We start from the raw sequence: 6,135 nt of genomic DNA on the forward strand, positions 1-6,135 counted from the left end.
ATATAAGTTCTTTGGTTAATCACTCCACCTCCACCCACCTGCCCTCCTTCATCCCTCTGAGATTCCTTAGTCTGATCCATGCTGCCAATGTCATTGAATCATTTCTGTTCATCAGTTTATTAAGTTCTTTAGATTCCACATATAAGTGAGATCATGTATGTTTGTCTTTCTCTGACTGGCTTATTTCATTTAGCATAATATTCTCCAGGTCCCTCAATACTGTCCCAAATGGTATGAGATCCTTCTTCTTTACAGCTGCACAGTATTCCATGGTGTAAATATCCCACAACTTTTTTATCCACTCATATACTGATGGGCACTTGGGCTCTTTCCAGATCTTAGCTATTGTAAATTGCCTTGCTATGAACATAGGAGTTCATATATTCTTTCTGATTAGTGTTTCAGAATTCTTAGGATATATTCTTAGAAGTGGGTTCTCTGGGGCAAAAGAAAGTTTCATTTTTAATTTTTTGAGGAACCTCCATACTGTTTTCCATAGTGGCTTCACCAGTCTGCATTCCCACCAGTAGTGTATTAGGATTTCCCTTTCTCGACATCCTCACCAGCACATGTCATTTGTTGATTTGTTGATGGCAGCCATTCTTACAGGTGTGAAGTGATACCTCATTGTAGTTATAATTTGCATCTCTCAGATGATTAGTGACATTGAGCATTTTCTCATATGTCTCTTGGTCATCTGTATGTCCTCTTTGGAGAAGTGTCTATTCAGGTGGAAGGGGAGTAATATTTAAATATTTTCTTCTAATGTGATAATGTTTAGGTGAAACCAAGTTGACACTGACATAATGCTTAGAAATTTGGGGATATTGTTTTTTTAACCTTATAAGTTTGAGCTGCTTGCTTATTTGCCACATATTAGCACTATGTTCATAAAGATTTTGTATTATTTTCCATTACAAATTTTACAAACAGCTAGTTGCAAATTATTGTGCTTCTTTGTAAGCCTAAACATGATTCTGGTACTTTTGTGGAAATAAATATTACTTTGTCTAAATTCTAATACTAGTTTGTGTACATAGCAAAAATCTAGTTGTATAATTTTTAATTGTCATCTGTAGAATACATGAAAAGCCTGTGAGATTATATTTTTAGTTATAGCTTATGATTTCCATCGCTTCCATTCCTCTCAGATGTAGCTTAATCTCAGTCATTCCAAGACAAGGCCAGATGGAATTTTGAGATTAGTATGAGAACATCTGCCTCCTTAGAACTGTAGGCTGATAGACTGACTTTGGCATTGCTCAGTTAGATAAAATACTGTGAAGTTTAATCGGAAGTGTTAACATGATAGCCTGCTTATTGCTAGAGCCATTCAAGCACAACAAACATCTTTAGATTCTCTAGCTTCAGTAGCTTTTAACAAGATTGCTTGGTTATTTGCTTGCAGCCCAAGGGTGAATTAGTGCTATAGCCCTACCTGGATCAAGAACTTTTCCCAGTTAGACTTAGAAACAACCGAACCGATTAAACTTGCAAAATCTTTTAAGATACATTCCAGTTTTGCCTCTAGCATCACTTGCTGGTTAGGATTTAGACTTTCTAATATTTTTAGATGGCTCCCAACTGGGCACAGAGCTATTTTTTAATCTGAATGGCAAATTGTTTTACTCACTGTTATTCTAATTTGTTCAGTATATTGTGTAATGTAGAAACTCATGTAAAAATCCTCCTACAGAAATTCAAGCAATGTTTGAAGGAAGGTTGAAAATTATCTATCACACAACTGCATCTCTTCTATACTTGTAATTCATAATAGTTAAAACCTTTACTTCTTTATCTCCACATCCTCTTCAGCAGTTGTCATTTGTTGATTTGTTGATAGTAGCTATTCTGGCAGGTGTGAGGTGATATCTCATTGTACTTTTAATATGAATCTCTCTGATGATTAGTGACTTTGAGCATTTTTTCATATTTCTCTTGGACATCTGTATGACCTCTTTGGCAAAGTGTCTTTTCAGGTCTTTTGCTTATTTTTTAATTAAATTGTTTGTATTCCTGGTATTGAGTTCTCTAAGAACTTTATATATTTGGGAAATTAACTCTTTATTAGATGTATCACTGGCAAATATTTTCTTCCATACAGTTGGATACATCTTCATTTTGGTGATGGTTTTGATAGTGGGGAAGGGCACATAAAAAGAATAGAGCCACAGTCCACAGTTGTTTAATAATTATTCACCTTACTAAATATAGAAAAGTTTTCTTGCAGACCCACCATGGGAAACTAGAGGATGAAACAAGGCTGTAAAAAGATAAGATGCCTCAGTGTGTCCATTACTCAGAAAATAAATATATTTTGAAAAGAAGGATTGGGTATGCTTTGATTTGTTTGCTGTGCCCAGACCCTGCCCCATTGCTACTTTTCTAAGAGTTTTTATAAAAAATGGATGCTGAACATTATTCCATGCTTTTCCTGCATCTATTGATATGATCATATGATTTTTGTCTTTCATATTATTTATGTAATGTATCACATTTATTGATTTGACAATATTATACCAGCCAGGCTTCACCAGAATAAATCACACTTGGTCATGTTTATGATCTTTATAATGTATTGCTGGATTGGATTTGCTAATATTTTGCTGAGGGCTTTGGCATCAATGTCCATCAGAAATATTGGTCTGTAATTTTATGTCTTTGTAGAGTCTTTATCTGGTTAGGGGATTAGGATAATGCTGAACCCATAAAAAGAGCTCTGTAATCTACATTCCTCTTGAACTTTCTGGAATAATTTGAGGAGAATAGGTGTTAATTCTTTGAATGTTTGGTAAAAATAGCATATAAATCCATCTGGTTCCTGACTTTTGTATGCTGGGAGTTTTGTGATTACTGCATTAATTTCATTGGTTGTTATTGGCCTATTCAGGTATTCTGATTAATCCTGATTGAGTTTTGGAAGATTGTATGTTTCTAAGAATTTCTCTATTTCATCCAGGTTGTCTAGTCTTTTTGGCATATATTGCCTGTAGTATTTTCTTATGATTTTTTCTATTTCTGTGGTTTCATTTTTTTATGGCATATTTCATTTCTGATTTTATGTATTTGGGTCTTCTTGCTTTGTTTCCTAGTGAACTTGGCTAAAGGTTCATCAACCTTATTTATCTTTTTAAAGAACGAGCTCTTGGTTTCACTGATAATTTTTATTTTTAGTTTTTATGTCAGTCATTTCTGCTCAGATCTTGATTACTTCTTTCCTTCTATTTACTCTGTGTGTTTTTTTGTGTGTGTGTTTTTGTTTTTGTTTTTGCTGTTTTCTTTCTAATTCTTTCAGTTTGGGTTTTAGATAGTTTATTAATTTTTTTTCTTATTTCTGCAGGTATACCTCTAATGCTATGAACTTTCCTCTCAGGATTGCTTTTGTTCTTTCCAATAGATCTTTGGTTGTTGTTTGTTCTTCTTTACTTGTTTAAAGGAAATACTTGCTAACCCATAGATTGATCAATAACATGCTAGTTAGCCTCCATGTTTGAATATTTTTGAGGATTTTTTTATAGTCATTGATTTCTAATTTCATGCTATTGAATTCTGAGAAGATGCTTGATATAATTTCAATATTCTTGAACATGTAGAGATTTGGTATGTGCTATTACATGTGGTCTACCTTTGAGAATGTTACATGTGCACTTGAGAAGAATGTATATTTCTGTAAATGTCAAATCCATTGTATCTAGTTTGTTATTGAAAGTCTCTGTTTCTTTGTTGATTTTTTATCAGGAGAATCTATCCAATGATGACAATGGGGTGTTAAGGTCCCACAGTATAATTGTATTTCTGTCAATACCCCTTTAATGTCCCATAATAATTTTAAAAATAATAAATTTAGGTGCTCCTCTACTGGGTGCATATATGTTTATAAAAGTTATATACTCCTGTTGAATTTATCCCTTTAGTATTATGTAGTGACCTTCATTGTCTCTTGTTATGGTCTTTATTTTGAAGTCTGTTTTGTCCGGAATAAGTATTGCTACCCCAGCTTCTTTTTGTTTCCAGTTGCATGGAATATTTTTTTCCATCCCTTCACTTTCAGCCTTTGTGGATATTTTGTTTTGAGGTGGGTCTCTTGTAGACAGCATATATATGGATCATGTCTTCCTATACATTCAACTACCTTATGTCATTTGATTTGATAATTTATTATGTTTACATTTAAGATTATTATTGATATATGTTTATATAATACCATTATTTCCCTTTATGCCTATGTACTTTTTTCTCTATATTTCTTCTTCTTAAAGCAGTTCTTTCAGCGTTTCTTACAATGCTGGCTTGGTGGTACTGAAATCCTTTAGCCTGCTTTTGTCTTGGAAGTTCTTAATTTCACCTTCAATTTTAAATTATAGCTGTGCTGGATAGAGCAGTATTGGTTGCAGGTTCTTGCTTTTTAAAAAAAATATATTTTTATTGATTTCAGAGAGAGAGAAAGGGAGAGGAAGAGAGAGAGAAACATCAGTGATGAGAGTCATTGATCAGCTGCCTCCTGCATGCCCACTTCTGGGGATCGAGCTGCAAACCAGGCATGTGCCCTGTTCGAGAATCAAACCATGATCTCCTGGATCATAGGCCGATGCTCAACCACTGAGCTACAGCAGCCAGACTGTTTTTGCTTTTAATTACTTTGAAAATTTCATTCCAATCCCTTCTGGCTTAAAGTGTTTCTGTTGATAAATACACTGACATCCCTGGGGGGGCTCCCTTGAAGGTCACTGATTGTCACTCTCTTGCAGCTCTTAATATTCTCTCTTTGTCCTTAACATTTGCCATTTAAAAAAAAAAAATCTTTATTGATTTCAGAGAGAGGAAAGGAGAGGGAGAGAGAGAGATAGAAATATCAATGATGAGAGAGTCATTGATCGGCTGCCTCAGGCATGCCCCCGACTGGGGACTGAGCCCACAACCCGGGCAAGTGCCCTGACCAGGAATTGAACCCTGATTGCCTGGATCCTAGGTTGATGCTCAACCGCTGAGCCACACCCAGCCGGGCAACATTTGCCATCTTTATTATGATATGTCTTGGAGTGGGTCTCTATCCTCTGTGCCTCCTGAAATTGTGTCACTTTCTCCTTCACCAGCTTAGAGAAGTTTTCTTTCATTATTTTTTCCAACAGGTTCTCTATTGCTTGCACACTTTCCTCTCTCTCTGGCACCCCTCTGATGTGGATGTTGTTTCATTTCATGTTGTCCCAAAGTCCCCTTAAAGTGTCCTCATGCTTTTTAAGTATTTTTTCTTTTTTCTGCTCTGATTGATTGTTGTTGTTTTTTACCTTATCTTCTAATTCACTCATTTTATCCTCTGCTTCATCGAGCCTGCTTTTAATTCCTTTCACATTTTTTTGATGGATGTAGTATTCTTTATTTCTGCCTGGTTCTTATTCATAATATTTATATATGCTGATGTAGCTTTCACTAAGTTTTTGGTATTTTCCACGAAATTTCTTGAAGTTCCTACTAAGTGTCTTATGTGGTTCTCACTAATTTCCTTGAATATCTTTATAGTGTTCATTACTCTGAACTCTATTTCTGATAACTTGTTTACCTCTATCACATCAAAGTCATTTTCTGGAGATTCTTCATTTCTTTAGCTTGGGGGTTGTTTATTTGTCTCCCCATTTTAGTTTTCTCTTTTTGTTTGAATCTATAAGATATATTTTCTGTCTGTCAGTGTTGTGGGGTGGACTTTTGTAGTGACTATCCACTGGGACCCAAAGGTGTGTTTTCCTTATATTTCTAAGATGTATTCTTTAGGCATGACACTTTTGTGTGTTTTTTGAGCTCTCCTGTTGTTATTGTGTCAAAATTGTTGTTGTCCCATGAATGGGAGGACTCTCCTCTCAGGCTGGCTAACTTTGAGGCTCAGCCACTATCATGTCATATGAGCTATTGGACAAGTGCTGACAAGGCATTACAAAACAAAACAAAACCAAAAGGAAACAAACAAGAACTTACAAAATATCCTGGCAACCACAATGAAAATAATCTAAGAGAAAATAGAATTAGTAAAGTGAGAAGACAACAAAAATACTAAGGCAAAAAGGAAAGAGAGAAAAGGATATTATTGCTAATAGTATAAAAAATAAAAAATAAAAAAGCTACTGGGAGATAGAAGGGGCAGAG

The sequence above is a fragment of the Miniopterus natalensis genome, chromosome X (assembly GCF_054644295.1).
Source record: "Miniopterus natalensis isolate mMinNat1 chromosome X, mMinNat1.hap1, whole genome shotgun sequence".
NCBI classification, from domain to species: domain Eukaryota; kingdom Metazoa; phylum Chordata; class Mammalia; order Chiroptera; family Miniopteridae; genus Miniopterus; species Miniopterus natalensis.